The sequence below is a fragment of the Marmota flaviventris genome, chromosome 3 (assembly GCF_047511675.1).
Source record: "Marmota flaviventris isolate mMarFla1 chromosome 3, mMarFla1.hap1, whole genome shotgun sequence".
NCBI classification, from domain to species: Eukaryota; Metazoa; Chordata; class Mammalia; order Rodentia; family Sciuridae; genus Marmota; species Marmota flaviventris.
In genome coordinates, this window is record NC_092500.1 from 31,298,622 (window position 1) to 31,319,698 (window position 21,077).

Consider the following 21,077-nt stretch of genomic DNA (forward strand, 5'->3'; position numbering starts at 1 on the left):
ATATTTTAAAAAAATCTTTCAGCTAATACGTTCAGCATAGGAATGGGAACATGTTACATAAAGATGAATTGTTCTTAATTTCAACTCTGCATGTGGCTGTATATTGTACACTTGAACTTTTTAAGGCGTGTAGGGAGAGGCAAGGAAATAAAAAGTTAGAAAACTGCTAGAGACAATAGTTGTTTTGTTATCCTTTTGGAGTCATGCATTTTATATGTGTGCTAAGGCTGTTAAAGCCTTTTTATCCAACAATAAATGGTAATATTTATCCTGAGTTAACTGATTTGACAATTTAGTTACACAAATACTTTCATATAGAAACCACATGATACCTTTACATGAAAGAAAATAATTTTACTAAACTCCTTTATAACTGAATGCATAAATTATAAATCCATCTCAGTGGCATGTACATCCTCTGAAGACCTACTAATGGGGTGAGACACACATCTGCTCCCATCTCACTGTCAACTTACAGACAACATTGTCTTGAGACAATTATTTTGATGCACTTTTAAACTTCAGTTTTTAGCCCAAAAGAAAATGAACTCCTCTCTAAGTGATAATGATTTCTGCAAAGAATACAAAGAATCTTAGCAATCAAAGCTGTTGTCACTTATCCTTTTTATACTGTTGGGGGTTCAGTTGATGAAATGAACTTAATTGAAAGAGAATAGCTTTTTATGCTATGAGTTCTATTTTATTAAGCTATAATGATTAATTTTCCTTGGGTCCTTGAAGCTACTCTGTCATATTTGTGACATAGTTTTAGCTGTGTTTTGAGAAAACAAGTTTCTTCTTTATCATTTAAATTTTTATTACTTTGTTGAGTGTGATTTTATTGCATATTGAAGTTAAATTTTTAATAAAAGCTAAGAAGTGTTCTAATCCTATAGAAAGAGAATTTAAAAACAAGAAACACTAATGTTCATTGAGCATGTACTATATGCTAGGTATGCCATTGAAGGCTATAAACTCTTGTTCTGAATATTTATTCTGCAAAAACTCAACACTATTAAGTATATAAACTTATTACATATAAAACCTACTACCTGAAGACTTCTATATATGTATACATTTTCCCCCTCATTTCCCAATGTTTGAGTTCCTAGTGTTTCCTAGTGTTATCATCTGTTAGGCACTGAAGTAAGAGTAGTAGTTATATGTAATCCTGGCTCTACTACTTATTAATTGGCATATTTTATGTCAGATAGTGTTGCTGTGAGATATAAATATAGATATTTATCTGTCCATAACTCTATGAGTAATGCTGTGAGGTGGCTACCATCAATTAATGTAAGCAATACCCTTGTGAATGTCAGGGCTTGGGGCTAACCCTAGGTCACTGACATCTGTCACTTTGCTTTTAACCAAAGCAATGAAAGCTAATTCTATTGAACACTTCCTCTGTTCTGTGCTGTTCTAAGGACTTTACAAGTGCATTAACTCATTTACTGTTTACAACCTCATAACACCAATGCAATTATCATCCCCATTTTACAAATGAGGAAACTGAAACCCCAAGATGCAAAGTGACAGTCCCCAATCATGTATTTGTGCATGGTGGAGCCCTGACTCAAGCAGCCCCACTCCAGGGCCCTGGTACCTTTCCACTACTGTGCTGTCTGTATTCCTCCACACACTCTTTCCTCTAACGTCTGATGAACCTTCCATCAAATGGAATCTATGGTTCTCTATCACTTTCTACCTTATTAGTGAGGTAAAGGCATAGGGTAAAGCAACAAATAATCTGTCACCACTATGTCTAGCAATTCCATAGCCATAGAATTATAAGACTTCAGATATTATTTAATCCAGTCTCTTCATTTACAGATGAAGAAACTGAGGCTTAGGTTTGATTAAAAGTTTTGCCCAAAGTTACACATAGATTTCAGATTTTTGTCAAAGCAGGGCATTTGACAAGAGTTTCTGAGTTCTCCTGTACAATGAATAGTAAGTGCTTTTGCTCAACAAATATTTGTTGAATTGAATTGAACGCTGGAGTTTTTCTTGAGATTAGATTAGCACCATGCCAAGCACCATGGGTAGAAATACTCTGTAGGTCTTGGCCATGCTCACGGGCTTCTGCATATTAGCAGTGATCTTTCTAGAAATATCTTTCATAGACTACGGAGTTACATTTCTTGCTGTTGTACTGATATTCCCTACAAGTTTTCATAGAATTAACCTGGAATTGTTTTGTTTCTGTGTTATAACTTCAAATCTCTATCACAGTAAACAGGTTGCATTTCACAACAGCTTCTCCCAGGTTTAACAAATTAGAATATACAGATTTTTTTCTTTAACAAAGTTAAGGGTATTGCTGTAGGCTGAAGACAGATGTGGGCTGAACTTTACTTCAGTGCAGTAGCAGAAATGTTTCAGAAAGGTTAGGCAAGAAAATCCAAACAACTCCACAAATTAACCTTAGAAAGAATTTGATAGGAAAATGTCATTCACTAGCAAGCATTGATATAATTTTCTCATATTATTAACATGTATTGATCAGAATGTTATTGTTTTCTGCTCCTTGAGGGAATTTGAAAATGTCTTTACTTTCTTTTCTATTAAAATTCAAGCACTTTAGCCCGGTGCAGTGGCGCACACCTATAATCCCAGCTGCTTGGGAGGCTGAGGCAGGAAGATCAAGAGTTCAAAGCTGCCTCAGCAAAAGCAAGATGCTAAACAATTTAGTGAGACTCTATCTCAAAATAAAATACAAAATAGGGCTGGGGACGTGGCTCAGTGGTCAAGTGCCCCTGAGTTTAATTCCTGGTACCAAAAAACAAAACAAAACAACAACAAAAAAACCCAATTCAAGCACTTTAGAGATATTTTTAAATGATTATAATGGTTACAGTTAGATTACTTTCCCCATCCTAATTAATATATATTTTCAAATTGTTACCTAATTAATAGGATTCTAGCATGGTTCATTTTGTTTTCAGTACAGTGTTACTTAGACATCTTTAAAAATGGAAGTAAAAGAAGAGAGTCTTATTAACTCAGTACTTTAAAGTCTTGTTTGTATCTTCTAGTACATTAGACTTTATAAAGCATAAATTTATCATAAATTTCAGAATTTTAAAAGTTATTATTATATCTTTTTAAAATATGACCAAATTTTAGTTATTATAGGTATTTCCAACATGATTTATCATTTAAAACTGTATAAAATACCACTCTATTTACAGTGATTTTTTTTTTATAAATGATCATGTAAAATTTGAGAATATAATGGTTTAATCCTGTGGCTCCTTGGACAGTAATGCTTTATAATTAAATAAATATTTAATGTTTAATTTTTTACTTTTCTCCCGAAGATTTTTTTTGAGTTTACTTGATTTTTCTTTTAAAGATAGATATATTATTTATGTTAACTTTTTTTATAAAGGACAGTAGGTTTTTTATAGCAGAGTTTTAGATTAATTTGCATTTATTCATTACATATTTTCTTATAATTTTGACTTATTTTTCATAAAACTTATATCACATGCTAGAATAAGGTTCAGCAGTTCACACATACAGAGAAACTTCAAAGACAGTCTTTTTTTACATAGAATGCCTGGCTTAAAATCCTTTGTAGCTGGGAACTCACAAGAGTAGTTGATTTGTCAATCTTTGATTCGTTCAGATTGCTTTCTGAACATTTCTCTGATAAATTGCAATGGAGACATACCAATGTTGAATTTGGAATGCATCTCCCCCCCTCCATTTCAAATTGCTTAGTTATCAGGGAAGGTGGATTATTCATCTAGAAACAAACAATGGTGAGTAAAAAAAACAAATGAAAACCTTTTTATCAAATGGTTTTGAACAATGGTTCTTTGTTCACTACTCACATTTATAATGAAGCGGTCACAGGGAGGAAACGCTTATTCATTTAATAGGACCAAGATTGATGACAACAAAAGATATCCCCAAAGATTTAAAAAACAACTTCTATCATTTTGGATAAATAAAAATGAAATATACAATATATCATTTTGTGTTCTCACAAATGAAGTTTAAATGTCATAGGTGCCTTAGTTAAAGGGAGGAAACCAATTAGTTTACTCACAAGTCACTATATTGGTAATTGAATTATCAGTAAAATGACTGATCTTCATATATTTAGAACTTAAGTCATGATGTTTAAACTTAATGATAATTTAAAATAAATGCAAAAGTGGTTTCATTCTTTCAAATGTTTTAAAATGTTTTTGAACAGTTTTTAACTTTAAAGGTAGGAAAGAAGAAAAGCCTCTTTCTATTTACATAGTCTTAAATTTTCAGCTATTTGAATAATATAGATCACAAATAATATTAACTATTTTAGTGTGCAATTTTGTTTTATTTTGATTTCCTAAAATTGATATATAAAAATTGAACTTTAGCAGTGAAAGATATCAGTAGAAACATGACTTTACACAAACATGTATTTTCACAGAGATGTAGAAGACTGCCAAAGGACATGACCAAGGAGACCTGAACTTCTCAGGGACTGAGAGTATTTAACAGCAATCAGGGTGTATGCAGATGAGGTTTGTTATACACCAAGAATATCCCTGCATGCTCCACCTGGATTATCTATGGCACAAATACCACAAGTACCTCATTTCACAGAGGATACTAAGGTACTGAGCAGTACATTCCTAATGTTGCTGATGAGTGAAGAATGGACTGACAGCAAGATAAAATACGTCATGTGACCCTTTAGATAAACCTTTACTTCAAAGAAATCAGATAGTTCATTGCAGACTTCAATTCACTCACATCCTATTCTGATGTGTAAATGCTGACAGAACATAAATTACAGTTTGCCCCAAGGGGAAAAAAATAGAAGTATGGCTAAAATTTTGATTAACTTGATATGGTTGAGCGTTAATTACCTATATCCAAAACTATTAAATAAGTTAATGTACTGATTGGTAATACTGGGAACATTTAGAAAGCAGAAATTAGAACAAACAAAATCAAGCAAATGAAAGTCACTTTCTATTTAAAATTATAGGTTAAAATTGGGCTCTTTTGTTTTTTGAAGTGTTTTTCTTTTGTGCTGCCCATAATCCAGATCCATCCATATGGTGGGGAATCCCTCACTGTATAAATTTGCTTGGAGGCAGAACACATTCCTCTCTATGGAAGCTGACAGGGTGATGTATTGTCTCCCCAACCTTTGACAGCTGGACTGTTGACACATGATGTAGAAGGATGCAACTGGCCAACTGGCAAAGATACAAGACACTTAGTGTTCATGGTGTGGGGACAGGTGAAGAGAACCTGGGTAGTTCTTAGTGGTGGGGGTGACATCCGACTGCTAGTGTGTCCTGCTGACTAACCACTTTGATTCCTAATCGTTTTCTGAGTCTGATTTTTTAGCATTTAATTTTGATTTTGATAAATTACTTCTCTGCTGAAGTTCTTTGGAAACAGGTTATATTGTAAGTTTTGCAACTAACTGTCCAAACAAATAGGCAGGTGGGAGGGTGCTTCATTTAACAAATATTTATTGAATATCTAATAAGTACCAGGCATCACAGATGCAGAATTGATAAATAATAGACAAAAATGCCTGCCCTTACAGAGCTTGCATTCTATTGAGGGGCAGGGGAGAATGCAAAACAAAGATGAAAAAGGACAAATGAAACCAAACAAATGAAATGTGTGCTGTTTGCTGTGGTGGAAAAACAAAAACCTTGTTTTTCTTTTTCGCAGTGCTGGGGATCAAAACCCAGGTCCTCGAACACACCAGGCAAGCACTTGACCACGAGCCTCACCCCCACCTAGCTCTAACTTTCTTTTTTTTCCCCCAGTACTGGGAAGTGAACCCAGGATTTTTCACATGCTAGGCAAGCACTCTAACAATGAGCCACATCCCACCTTGGAAAAAAGGTGAAGCAAGAAAATGGGATAGAATGCTGGGGAGGAGAGTTCCTTCGGTGGAAGGTTTGAAAGTTTAAATAGTGTGATCTTAAGAGCCTCTCTGAGAAGACAGCAGTGGAGCAAAGGAGATGAATAGGGGCTGGAGGGAGGAGTATGCCTGGGGATTTGCTGGGAACAGAAGGGAGCTGGCATGGCTGGAGGGGCATTAGAGACCATCAGGAGGGAATCAGATGAGAGAGAGTCAAGGCCTCAAAGCCACTGTCACAGCTTTACCCTGAGTAAGCAGGAGAAGCATCAGGGGATTATGAGCAAAAGCACATCCTGATTTAATTTAGTTTTGAGAGGAATAATTCTAGCTGCTATTTTGAGAACTGACTGAGAAGGGGAGGTGGAAGCTGAGAGACCAATTAATCATCTCAGTAATTCCAGTGACAGATATTGGGCCATTGCACTAGAAACAATGCAAACAGGGTGTAGTTATTTGTTTTTCCCTCTCTGGTTGCTTTTAATGTTAATGTGAGTTTAGGAAAACAGCAATGGCTGACCTAGCCTCTTTTTCATTATTATAAAGTCTTTCATAGGCCAATATTTCCCTAAAATTCTATTTCCTATTAAAGACTGCACCACGGTAATATATTTTCTACTCATTTTCCAGATACTGTCAACCACTGTGGCTGGTTGGTGTAGGAGGCAGATGCCCATGTGGCATGATTTTGGCTCCTTTAGAGGAATTCTGACTCTGACTGAAATTTCTACAAGGAAATGATTTCTTTGTGTTAAGATCTTCCAAATATATTACTTCTTATTTGTACCATATAACAGTTTAGCTTTGAATCACCATTTACACATTAGTTCATATTAGTTTACCAACAGAACAGTAGAGGGAAGTTTAGGAAGAAAAAAAGAAGAGAAGAAAAATTCCCAAATGAGGAAACCTATGCAGTTAGGATATGGCTGTTTGCAGAGGTCCAAGATTCAAGCTAATGCCTGGTTCCTTCAACTGGGAGCACACAGAGGAGGAGAAACCAGAAGGAAACTTATATCTTTCAACATTACATCTATAAAAAGACTCACATTTAAACACATAGATAATCAGGTTCCATTTGTCCAGAGCCTCATAGAATTTTCTGAAGTATATTGCTTTGAAAAATGCAAGCAGTATTCAAAAGGAAAAAAAAAACACTCTGCCTTTCATTTTTAATTTTTCTCTCCTATTTTATAGGGCTTCTGTGAATTTCCAAATGAAAAAAATTGACAACATTCTGTGTTTGCTAGAGTCAGATTTCAAATCATTCCAGTTAAATTGTTGGATTCAACTAAGGAGTTGAGGATCAGGAAGGAGAGCTCTAATGAAGACAAAAAACATTGTGGAAACTCTTGCAGTTACATGGTTTCCAAAAAATATTTGCAAAGCCAAGTTTCTATTCATGACCCCATATCTAATTATATCTGAGGACATATGTGTGCTGAAATTATTCTCATTGTTTTAATGTCATCAATGAAAATTGTCTTTATGATCAATCCATACTTCTTCTAGTGGTTTCCATGGTCTCAGAGCAAAGATATCCCTGCCTACCCTTCCCCTACCAGGTTCAAATTCTAAGTCAGTAGGAAAATCTTTGCTAAACAGAGAAGGCCATGTGATGAGCCAGACGGCGGACAGAGAATGAGAGTCCAGACACACGGATGGCACAGGCATATAGGTTCAAATCACAACTTCTTCTTTAAGAACCTCAGCACCTTGGAAGAATCGCTTCTGAGCTCTCCTTTCTTCCTTTCTAAAAACGAGGTGGAAGTGTGAGGATAGTGCTTACCTAGCAGTATGATTATAAGCATCAAAAGCGATCATATTACAAGCGACTAGAGTGATGTTATTCAGGTGGGATATATACAACTGCAAGAAACAAAATATTCAACTAAAAGTGGTTTCTGTTCAAGGGAATATTTTTCTGAAAGAAAAATAAATGCAGAGGTAAGGATTCCCTGGGTTGGTGCCTGAGCTGATGACTTCACAGATATGTAGGTCAGGGTCTCTATGATTCTCCTGGCTACAGTAGCTCCAGGTATCATGGCCTTACATGACAATGCCCAAAGCAGAAGGGTGGGCATTATCTTTGCCTGTCTCTCATGAGGGAATATTCTTCCCAGAAGGCAGAGCAACTTTCCTCCTATTAGCCTACGCTGGGCAGCAAGGCTGAGACAGATGTTCAACTTCCTTATGTGACTCTGTAGCTAAAGAAAAACTGGGAGGAATGTGGGAGTTAGGTGGAAAGGCAAGGGTGTCTGCTTTGTGGTGCTCAGCTTACCAAGCTCTTATAAATATTAGATCCTTTCCATGTCCAATGGCAGCACAATATATAGGTACCAGAAGACACTTCCAGATGGCTGTACCTTCTGCAGATGTTAAAGGGCCTAGCACACATTCCCTGTGTCACACTGAACTTTTCCTGCTCATCTCTACAGTCCTATTTCTGCAATATAACTAACCTGTCCAGTTTAAAAATAACAACAGCAAAAAAAAAAAAGTTTCCTCTTATCCTTGCCAGGCTACCAGCAGAGGCACATGTTATAATTAGACAGAGGAACCCATGTGAGAGAAGAGCTGAGGTCCCACTTTATATTTTGTTTTGAAATTTTAATAAAAGTCTATGGAAAAAAAAAGTCTATGGCTATCTTGACATATTTTCCAGATGGTTTTGTCTTTGACATGTGGTGTGTTATTTTCTCTCTTTTTAATTTTTTTCAACTTGTAGATAGACACAGTACATTTATTTTATTTATTTATTTTTATGTGGTGCTGAGAATTGAACCCAGTGCCTCACATGTGTGAGGCAAGCTCTCTACCACTGAGCCACAACCCCAGCCCCAAGATGTGATGTGTTATTTTCTAATCATGCTGGTTGTATTCTTTTGCTCGGAAGTGATTTTTTTTTGGGGGGGGGGTGTTGTTAATGAAAGGATATTAAATATTTTAAACAAAGCCCCTTTCCTAGGTACTAGAGTGACAATGCAAAATAGTGGAGAATCTGGGAGGAGAAAAAAAAAACAGAGCTAACTAAGAGAAAAGAGTCACTGAAGGGTTAGGAGACAGCACTGAAGTAAGCTAGGTCAGTCACTGCATTTAGAAAATGAGCCAGCCAGTATTTTGCACAGAGCTAGGAGGGAAGTGATACCTTGGTTAAAATTAATTGATCAAGATGCAGGTTGTACAAGCTGTACTTAGGAAAAAAGTACACAGAAGCTTTTATAACTAAACCAAAAACTAAAATGTGGACATTGTAGCACAAACAAAAGAGTCAGTGCATTAGGAGTTAGAAATTAATACAGATGCTACCACCACTGGACTGTTACCTTGACTCTAATGCTTCAGGATTCTTACTCAGTATCTAGAAAGGAGAAAATGGAGGTTACTCACAGGAGCTGCTCTAACGCCATTATAGTTAGCTGTACATGAATAAACACAGTAAAATACACAAATATAATCATACATGTACATGTGAATGCACATGCATACACACCTGTGTGTATGTGTGTGTGTGTGTGTGTAACATTTAAAATGAGCCCTTTAGTCATTGTGATACCTTCATTAATGGATGGTGCTGGACTACAGCAGTTGAGTTTCTAAAAACCAAAATTAAAAAAAAAAAAAAAAACAGGAATACCTTCTTAACTTTTTAAATCAGGCTAAATTCTACTTTGATGTGCTCCTTGTCATAATAATTTCAGGAGATGTAGTGTCAAAAGAAGATACAAGTTTTATATTTAGAATTTGAGAGACTTGAGTTTATGGGAAGCAAGGAAAAATTCACATTATTTAATGATTATTTCCAAAATGTTTTTAGTGTATTTAGTTAGTTCCTACAAATACATTATAAAAATCTTGGATTAGAAAACACTTTCTAATTGCATTGTATTTTAATTCCATGTAAATTAAATTACATGTTATAATAGGCTGCACACAAAATTTGCTAAATAAATTTTTAGGCTGCTCTTTATTGCTTTGGTATAATTCTTAAGTCATTCCTACTCTTCAACACATTCAAGAAGACTTATATTTGTCTTTATTTATGTTGATTTTACATTATTTTGGACACTACAAAATTAATTCCTCACTCTATGTCTGATGGATGTTCAATACTTTGAAAATATGTTAATTGACTTGTCCATCAACAATGCATCTGAGAACCCATGATGAGCAACTTTGGGCATTTAATGGTCCTTATGAAAAATACCAACAACCATAATTGCCAGCATGTTAATAGCTGTCTCTAAACAGTGACCAAAAATGAAATCTTCTAGAATCTTGAACATCTTTTTCTTATCAATTTAAAACTATGTGCTTCTAGATTTTTTTTCACCTAAAGCAAACATAAATTTTGCCTGCAGTAGATATATCTACTTAGCTGGGAATTCAGGATGAGTTTAACATTAGACAGCAGCCTTGGGATGCTGGGGTAGCAAATGATATGCTGGGAGTTGTCCTTTCATTTTGATCCTTTGGGAAGCCTGAGGGTCGGGCACCATGTTACACATAATCATGCGATAAGAGACACAGGGTTTAGAGGCTTAATCATCCCCATTTTAAAAGATGGACAATCCCTGGTAAAAATCTTTATAAATGTTTTCATCAACTCAGCAACCACAGAGTTCAAAATCAACAACCAGAAAGAAAAAAAGAGCACCTAAAGAAGATCCTAGTTTGTTTACTCCTTTGTTGTGTGTATTTTAAATACAATGGTGGGAGAAGGTTTGTTCCAGATTTTCCCATAGATATTCCTTGGGGAATGCATTTAAAAAGAACAAAATAGTCTTTCTATGACTCAACAGAAATAGAATCTGTAGTATTATTTTAGCTCAAATGTAGTTAGGTGGGAACATTCCTTTGTGATTTGTTTCCTGAACTCTGAGGCACCATTTATTGTAGTCTCATTTCACTTGAATTTCTGGCAAATGGAATGATTAGTTTCTCTTTAACAAACATTTAAAAATATACCTACACATCTCCAGGTAAGCTACTATTTTTCTTAATAGATGAATATCTTGTTTTGAAGAACTAAAGGAACTTAAAATTCTGGCATTGGGATGTTCTTGTCATTTAGCTTAAGCAGCACTCAGTTCCCTTCTATGGAGAATAAATATAAACAGTACAGTGCACTGCTGAACTGCTGAGCACTTTATAGGTATTGTTACACATAGGGCCAGGAGAATTAATGACAAGCTTAAATGCTCCCAAATACAGCTTTTCAAAAGCATATTGAATGCATAAGAGAAGTTTAAGAAGCATAACTTTTTTTTTGTAGTACTAGGAATTGAACCCAAGGGTGTCTAACCATTGAGCAACACCCCCAGCCCTTGTTTATATTTTATTTAGAGACAAGTTCTCCCTGAGTTACTTAGGGCCTCGCTAAGTTGCTGAGACTGGCTTTGAACTTGTGATTCTCCTGCCTCAGCCTCCCAAGCCGCTGGGATTACAGGTATGCACCTCTGCACCTGGCAAGAAGCAAACTTTTAACCACAGATGTGGCTCAGATCCCAAATCAGAAGCTGACTTTGAACAGAAATGAGGACCCATCAAAATTTGTGGTTAGCTCTTCTGTGCTTTTTATTTTATAGTGCCCATATTCAGGTATTGTACTTCTACTACTTGTCCCATCTTTCTTGGTAGCTCAAATCTTAAGTTAACATGCTGTTACTGTGACTATTGTTAAGTTTTTCCCATAGGTAAGTAAACATTTGTTATATGCTAGTGAAATTACAAGCACAAGATGAAGTGCAACTTTGGCCAGAGACAAACTCTTAAAATTCTAAAATTATTTTGATGTATTTTACAGCCATCCTTTGGTGTCCATGGAGAATTGGTTCCAGGTCTTCCCACATATGACAAAATCCGCAGTTGCTCAATTCCCTTATATAAAGTGGCATGTATTTGCATAAAATTTACTTAAATCTTTCCATGGCCTTTGTTTTTTTGTCTGGTTTTTAAAGAGACTGGTGTCTTATGTTTTACCCAGGCTAGTCCCAAACAATTGATCTCAAGCAATCTTTCTGCCTCAGTCTCCCCAGTAGGTGGGACTACAGGCTTGGGCCACCATGCCTGGATGATTTCCCATGTACTTTAAAAAATTAATTTATTTTAATTAGATAAATGCATTTTGATTCATTGTACACAATTGCAGCACAACTTTACATTTCTATGGTTGTACACAATGTAGCATCACACCATATGTGCAGTCATACCTGTACCTAGGGTAATGATGTCCATCTTATTTCACCATCTTTCCTGCCCCCATGCACCCTTCCTAGCCTTAGATTACTTCTAATATCGAATACAGAGTTAACACTAATATTTGTTATATTGTATTGTTTAGGAAATAGTGACCTAAGTCTATACACATTTAGTATGGACACAATTTTGATTTTAAATAATTGAATGCCTGAGCACAAAGCCAATGAGACAGAAGGCTGACTGTAAAAGGAAAGCCTTTCCCTCTAAGCTACATTCTCATGTTATAGTACTCTTGTGTCCTGTCCAGTTCTTGACAATTATTTAAATGGCTTTCAAACAATGCATGTCAAACTTTATAGTAGATCAAAATGAAACATAAGAGTAACCATTATTTGAAGGTAAGCACTTCAAAAGGTAAAATTAAGACTATCTTCTACTGGGGTTGTTAACATAAATGCAAAGGAAAAAGAGAGAGTGATAATATAAGACTTTGGAAAACATCAGTCTGCTGGTCATATGTATACATTCCACAGTATACACTGCCAAGTCCTGCAGACTAATATATTTTGTTCTCTATACAGAATGTAACATATATTTTGTTCGAATATATTTTATTCTAGCTGCAGAATGTAACATTTCTATAACTCATTTTTCAAAAAACAATAAGGATATTGTTAATGCTACCAAAGTATAATAAGGTACAAGAATTCACTTAGGTTAAAATAATAATTTTTCCACTGAGAAAAGTAGAGAATTCTGTCAACATTGCTCCTTTTATTTTGCATCCTTGATTTCTAATTATTCTGTGAAAACCTTAAAAACTGTACATTTGACATTCTGGAACAAAGAGAAGAAAAAAAAAAGTGCTTATACATAGGGCAGAGAAAAGACCAAATCATCATATAGTAAAGATACTACACTAGAAAATAAATTTGTAAAAGTCTTCCAAATACCTTTTATATTGTTAAAATTGCTTATAGCAGAACCTCTAGAGCTATCATTTTACATGTGCGAATTCAGGGTCAGAAACTAAACCTGCATTTAAAAAAAAAAAAAACCTTCATTTTGTTTATTTATTTTTTTATGTGGTGCTGAGAATCAAACCCAGTGCCTCACAAGTGTGAGGCAAGCGCTCTACCACCGAGTCACAACCCCAGCACCCACCCCCAAACCTGCAATTTTTAATCATTGCCATCAGGTGGTGGTGATGCCCCAGCCCCAGACAACTTAGTCACCTAAATACTAAATTATCAGGCATGACTGAAAAATAATAATTATACTATTTTTTTTCCATTCTGGGTCTCAAATCCAGGGCCTTGCATGTGGTAAGCAAGTGTTGTACCACTAAGTCTCATCCCAGACCCCACATATTTCCTTTTAAAAGAAGTCAAGAGACATAAAAGTCATACAAAAATAAAATAATCACATCATGTTCAGAGTAAGACCTGCTAAAAAGCATCAACTACTGTTGTATTTCAATAATCAAGTATCAAATTGTATTTACCAGGGAGAAAATTTAAAAACAAAAATGCTTGTAAATATCAAGATGAAAACCAAAATTCATAACATTAGCTGGTTTAGACCATTTCTCAAGACATGTACCAAAGATCATCTGTACCCTTTTTGGTTATTAAACTTTCCGTTTCCTGGGTATCTGTCAGGACCTACTAGAAAGATGGGAGCCAGGATATGTGTGTGTGTGTGTGTGTTGTGTGTGTGTGCCCTTAATTAAAAAACGTATGCTTAATTTAAAAACCCTCCATTAATTTCAACTAATTTTTTTGCACACTAAAGTTTTTGAACCTCTAATTTAAGGATTTCAAATTTCATATGCTATTTTAAAATTGCTTTTCTGTTAAATTCTCTTGCCACTCTACATTTTTGAATGATACCAAAAATAGAAGACCAAAATACAGACACATATTTGTTTTTCACAACAGTAATCTTATTATAATATATTGCAAATAAATAATGCTGTTTTTTCTGATGCTTCTGAGAAGACCTCAAACATGCAATGTTTGCATTTTAAGAGTGTGGCTCTGTTAGTGGATAAACAGGTCAGAAAATGTGTAATAAAGGCTAGAAAAGGGATGAAGCAAAATGGCAGGGGTGGATGGAGGAAGCATAGCAGTAGATACAGTCTATGAATACTTTTTTTTTTAAATGTAGAAGACAAACTCTAGCTTTGAAATTTTAAATACAAATCTACCGAGATATGCCTTGGTAATCTTCATTTTAGAAAATCTTCATAGCTCATGCTAATGCATGACTCCAGTTGAGAAGGTTTTATGGAAGAAACAGAACATCATAATAGGGATTTGGACAAAAGATGAGGAATTGAGTATTGGGTAGGAATCAGTTATTGGGTAGGATAACAATTATTTTGGTAAAAAGAATTCAGATAAGATCACAAAATCAAAGATAACCATTGAGAAATAAAGATAGAAAGTTTTATCTGCTAAAAGTAAGACTTGTTTTAGATTTTAGGATAGGCATAAATCTCAAGATAATGGCCCTGGATTGAGAATTTGGATGCTAATCATGGAATAAAGAAGGTACTTTCAATAGCCCCCTTTTCTGAAGTTCTCATTTCAGTATAGAAAATTATTTTTTATAAGCCTGAAAATCTGATGAGTTAAGTTAGCAGGAGATTGGAAAAGGATGAGCAAGTTTTTAAATATGGCTCTTTATTTGGAAAATACCCTCATTTTAACCTGCTCTAAATCAGCATGCAGGAATTCAAAAGGAACAAAGCTACTAACGGCTCCTACTGGCATACTTTATAGCTAATTCATAGATCCTGGTCCACATCAATCTTCAGGTCCTGCACCTTGTACCGCTGACTTTAAATGGACAAATGATCAACGTATGCCTACTAGCTCTATATTTAGACAAGTGAACCCAGAATAACTACCTTTAAATTGGCCCATGTTTATAGTAACCAGAGTAGCAAAGTGCATAAAATAGGGCACGATGAGTTTTGTTCATTTGTTTTTCCATTAAAAATCACTTTATGTCGATTGCAAAATGAAATGAGGTAAGTTAGTTTTCTTCTTGAGTCTAGCTTGGATACCAGCTGCCAGTGTATTGACTATTTCTCTGTCAACTCTGATAGAACCATTGTCCTTTAGTTTTTATGTGGGCCTCAAAAGAAGCCTGCCCATGCCCAGGACTTGAATGTTGGTATAACATAGGTCCATACTTCAACATACATGTCCTTTCCTTCATGGCTGAGGACATTTCCTATCTTTCATGAATGAACTTAATAAGGAGTGATTAAAATTTACTTAGCTTTCCAACAACATTTAATGCATAGTGCTTTAGAGTAGTAAAATGTTTGAAAGTGGCACTGATCCAAGTCACAGGAAAGCCATGTGAACGGATTGGAAGCTTTTGTTGGGAATCCTTTGGTCAGGAGACAAGAGTAGAGCAGTGGAAACAGAGCCATTTTCTGAATACATCATTCTTTTTTATTCATTCACATACACTTGCAGGGAGCAGCCATTCATAAATATTATTTAACTGCTTAGATAGGAAGATAATAAAAAGTAAAGAGGAAGGACAGAAGGCCAAGGATGAATGCCCTCAAGTTATGCTTTCTGTCAGTACTTTTTCAAAAGGAAAAAAAAAAAAAGACATTTGAGTTCAGTTATCCCTTGTCAACTAAAAGACAGTATTAAAACTCAGGGGAAAAGAAAATACTGAATGAATACAATTTGCAAGTTTTGTCCTTGTCTGTATGAAAGACAGAGATGGGGGAGGGAAAAAAAAAACACAAAAAACCACCTCAGGCCGGAAAGGAAAGGTTAGAATTTAATTACACGTTTTCTTGTCCACCAAGTGTTTAGAATGTCCATGCTGTGTCATAGTAATAGCCTATCACTTCACAAAGATCGAAAATCCAACTGTAGGGTGGACCTTGGGTAACTTTCCAAATGTTTGATTATAAAGAAAAGGAAAAGTTATTTTTTAAATTTTTTTTTTAGTCATACATGTATGAAATTGTTTTAACAAGCACTGCAGAAGCCTTGAAAAATATATCCCAATGAGTAATGCAAATTAAAAAAAAAAACTTATTTCACTGAATTAATTGGGTTTAAAAACTGTACAAGTATTAACATTTTATAAATCAATGCTACAAAACATGCAATGATATGCCAACAATTCTGTTCCCCTCCTCTTCTCCAATCCTAACTCTGAGTTTAGTGTCTATCCTTCCAAAATTTTCTAGAGCAAGGCTATCAAACAGAAGTTTCTGTGGTGGTGAAAATGTTTCATCTGTGCTGCGGAACATGGCACCACAAGCTACATGTGTGACTACTGAGCACTAAATACATGACTAATGTGTGATGAAGTGCTAAGTTTTTACTTGTGCTTTTTTTACCTATTTATTTAATTATTAATTTGTAAAATAACAAACTGACAAATTATAGTTGTATGTATTTACAGGGTACAAAGTGATGTTATGACTTATGAATACTTATTTAGTTTTAATTAATGTAAATTTAATTACTAATATGTGCATTCTAGGTACCATATTGTAGACCACATGATATTTAGAGTCTCATGTAAATATAGGCTGTGGTTTGGATAGGAAATGTTCCCCCAAAGACTCACATATTAAAGGTTTGGTCCCTAATGCAGCAAATGTTCAAATGTCAGGCTTTGGGTATATAATCCAATCATAAGGACTCTGAGTTCATCAGTAGGAACTGAATTATTTGCATTATTGGGAACTGCAGGAGATTGAACCTAGTTGAAGGAAATGGGTTATGGGGAATGCCCTTGAAGACTATTTCTCTCTCTCTTTCCTGGCTTCTCATTTTGCTTCAAGAAAGGAGTGCTGGGACACTTGCTTACACAGGGCCACCTAGCAAACCAGCTGACTATGAACTGAAACCTCTGAAATTACCCCAAATGAACTTTTTCTCCTTTAATTTGTTTATGACAGATATTTTGCTCACAGCAACAAAAATCTAACACAATAAATGCTTAAAAATTTCTTGCTATTTTTTATTAAAAAATGAACAATGTTATGTAAATTGCTCTGTAAACATAATTTTGTTTGTTTCACTTAACATGGGTCCATAGATTTTTATCCTGATCACTATATCTATCTTACTATTTTTAATCAATGTATAACTTTTAAATCCATAACTTATTTAGCCTTCCTCTTTTGATTAAAAGTATTTTCTTTGTTATAGTAATGTGTTGCCCATCACAAAAGTGTTATAAAAAACAGTTTTGTACATATAATAATACTAACTCTTATCTTTGTATCTATGGTTATGTAAACATATAATGGCCTGTGTTTTTTTTTTAATTCTGATAACTATCAATAAATTTTTTTCGAAATTTTTTTCAACATTACAATTGTTGGGAGTCACCCTGGCTCCAGACTAACTTCCCCATCCCCCCAAGAAGAGCCATTCAATGGTGAACCCTGCTGGCTCACGTGATCCTTACCCACCAATCAGACTAGCCCTGCTGGCTCACATGATCCTTACCCACCAATCAGAAAGCACTCCATGCCAACTGTCAAACTTTTCAACCATTAAACTGTCATAACTTTCAAATCACCCCCAGCTCTATAAATATGCAGAGCTGATCCTCAATAAACGAACATTTTCTCCAGTGGGAAGCCTTGATCGTTCTTTCAACAATAATGTACTTTCCCATGAGTAATGAGTCTGTGGGCTTCACACAGAATGAATTTTTTCATACTCTTGCCAAAACTGGGTTTCTTTAGTTTATTTATTTTGCCAATCTGAGAGGTATGAAATTATTGCTTTAGTTTTAATTTGCATTTCCCCGAGCATTTATAAAGATAAATACTTTTTAATGTTGGTCAATTCAAAGTAAATATTTTCTGAATCTTCTTTTAAAGTAAAAGCTAGAAATTGTGAAGTTATTTTATCATAGATAGTTTTTTAGGACTAAAAGAACCACCTTCAAATATAGAGAAAAGAGAAACACATTTGAGTTATATAGGCAATTGTGTTACTGAAGATTATAGTTTGCAACCCAACTTAGTTTTTTAATATCCAAAAATAAAGAATAGTTGTTAAAAAGAAAAGTAAAGTTAAGGGCAGTGTTTTTTAAAGTGTAGTTCAAGGAACAAATCAACTTGGATGTTTGTTACAGAAACTGATTCCTCTTTCCCATCCCATCTAATAGTCATTTCTCTGTATGATACCCTGAAATCTGCTTTTAAAAAACTGTCTAGGTTTTTATTATATGCTTTAGGCAGCTTTTTCACTGCTATGACTAAAATATTTGACCAGAACAATTGTAGAGGAGGAAGTTTATTTAAGTTCTCATAGTTTCAGAAGTCTCCATCCATAGAAGGCTGACTCCCTTCCTCAGGTTTGAGGTAAGGCAGAACATCATGGCAGAAGACTGTAGTGGAGGGAAGCAGCTCACCTGCTGATTAGCAGAGAGAGAGGTCTCCACTTGTGAGATACAAATATATACTCAAAGCCATGCCCCCAATTCCCACCTCCTCCATCCATACCCCATCACTTAAGTTACCCCTCAGTCAATCCCTATCAGGGTGTTAAATCACTGATTGTGTTAAGATTCTCACAATCTAATCATTTCTCCTCTGAACCTTCTTGCTTTGTCTCATACATGAGTTTTGGGGGGACACCTCACATCCAAACCACAACATTATACAATTAAAGTTTCAAAAATACTCAGTTTGGAGATATACTTCATTGGTAGAGCTGGTGCTTAGCATGCATGAGCCTTGAGTTCAATCTGATCCAGCACCAAATCCTCTCCCCTCACCCACCCCCATCCCGCCAAAAGCAATTGGTTCAGGGACTAAAACTGTGTGATTTTCTTACTTTTTTGCTTAAGTCTGACAAGTTTTACATAATTGAGACAAAAAATAATCTAACGTGAAAGCTAATCCTACAAATAAATTCCAAAATAGTTTAAGAGTAAATGAAAAAGCTTTTTCCATAAACATTGATCTGTAGCAATGAGTATCTAACTGTTAGTAGGCATTTGATGACTTTCCATGGAGGATCAACCCAATAAATATGTTATAAAGAGAATTTTAATGTCATTATTAAATAATCATAAAATATTTTCTCAACTCTCTAATTTTAAATTACTATTGAAATGTTATCAATAAACAACACATGGTAAAATAAAGGACATTGCTTTAAATAATAAAGGACCAAGGCTGGGGTTTGGGTTTTAAGTTTACTTAGCTTTGTGAGCATTAATCTTCAATTCTCAGACTATAAATAATTTATGAACTCTGAAGAATAATGCCTATTTCAGAGTTATTTTTAGAATTTAATCAATTATAGACTATGAAAACTACTTTGTTAAATGTCAAATGCTGATTATTATTATTATTTAATAATTTAGGAGTACTTCTAAATAGAAATTTTATAGTCTTTTTTTATTCCTGCAATTAAAACATCTACTTTCTCCCCATTCTCATGCCTATTCTCCTCCTATTACTGGGATGCAGGTCTAAAATGTCTTTATTTTTCCTCTTTAAGTACCAAATACTTCGTTTTTTTTAAAGGTTTTTTTTTTTTTAATTTTTAGTTGTAGATGAACATAATACCTTTATTTTACATTTTATTTATATGGTGTTGAGGATCGAACCCAGTGCCCCATGCACGGGAGGCAAACGCTCTACCACTGAACCACAACCTCAGCATCTTACCCCTATACTCTTTAAAAGCAGGTTTCAGTAAGAATAGAAATATATAGAATAAATAATCATTTCAGAAGATAAAATGCATCCCAATAATTCCAATGATTCTATTGTCGCTCAAAGGGATTCCTGAGTGGCATCACTTCAAGAATCTGAAATACACCCTCACAGGTATTCCAAATGACAGAAAATTATCATAGGTTAAATATATTTTATAGAAATGATCAAAAATCATTGGAAACTAAAGTTATAAGTAAGGTTTGTGATCAAGCTGAAAAAATATTGCCTGGATGAAACAGGAAAAGTGGCTAACGTAAGAGAACTGCTTTTCTTTTGGGTTGATAAGCAGACTATGAAAGCAATTCAAAAGGAGAATTCTAGCATGGTTTGACAAGCCAGTGTTCTTGAATTAGGTAATAGATCTTTAAGGTGAATTCATACGAGTCACAAAAATCATGTAAATTTTAATAATTTTTTATTGAAAAATATCATATACATGAAAGTGGAAAGCAAACATATGTAGTTAGATGTATTTTTTTTTCACACTGAATCATGTAATTAACCAAAGTAAGATTTAAAACATGTCAAAATTCTAAAATCCTTTCTTACCAGCAATGGTAACCATTAGACTGACTTTGATCATTACAGATTAGCTTTTCTCTGTTTTTTAAATTTTATGTAAATGGAAAAAAATCTCAAATGCTTTCTTTTGTTACTGGCTTCTTTTGCTTGACATTATTCTTGTGAGATAACATCCCCTTTTTTTGTGTGAAGCAATAGTACATTCATTTCTATAACTTCATTCCATTGAATAAAAATACTATAACTAAAATCCATTCTAGTATTACTGTTTATTTGGATAATTTCCTGTCTGTTATCATCAATAATGCTGTTATGAGTATTGTTATACATAAATTATTAAGAAAGAATATAACTTGTAGGAATACTGCATCAAGGCATATGATATTATTTTTAGTAGATATTACCTATTGCATTGACTAAATGGTTTAATAAAGGTGTATAGAAATGGTGGTAGTGGATCTCTTTATTTACTTTCTTTCTTTCTTTTTTCTTTATTTACTTTCTGATATCAGGTTTTAATATTCTATCATTAAATATAATGCTTCCTGGAAGTATTTTCTTTTTTTCAATGTTTATTAATTGTCAATGGATCTTTATCTTATTTATATGCAGTGCTGAGTAACCCAGGGCCTCACACATGCTGGGCAACCACTCTACCCCTGAGCTACAACCCCACCCACAGTTTTTTTCTTTTTAAATAGACACTCTATTAGATTTCAGAAG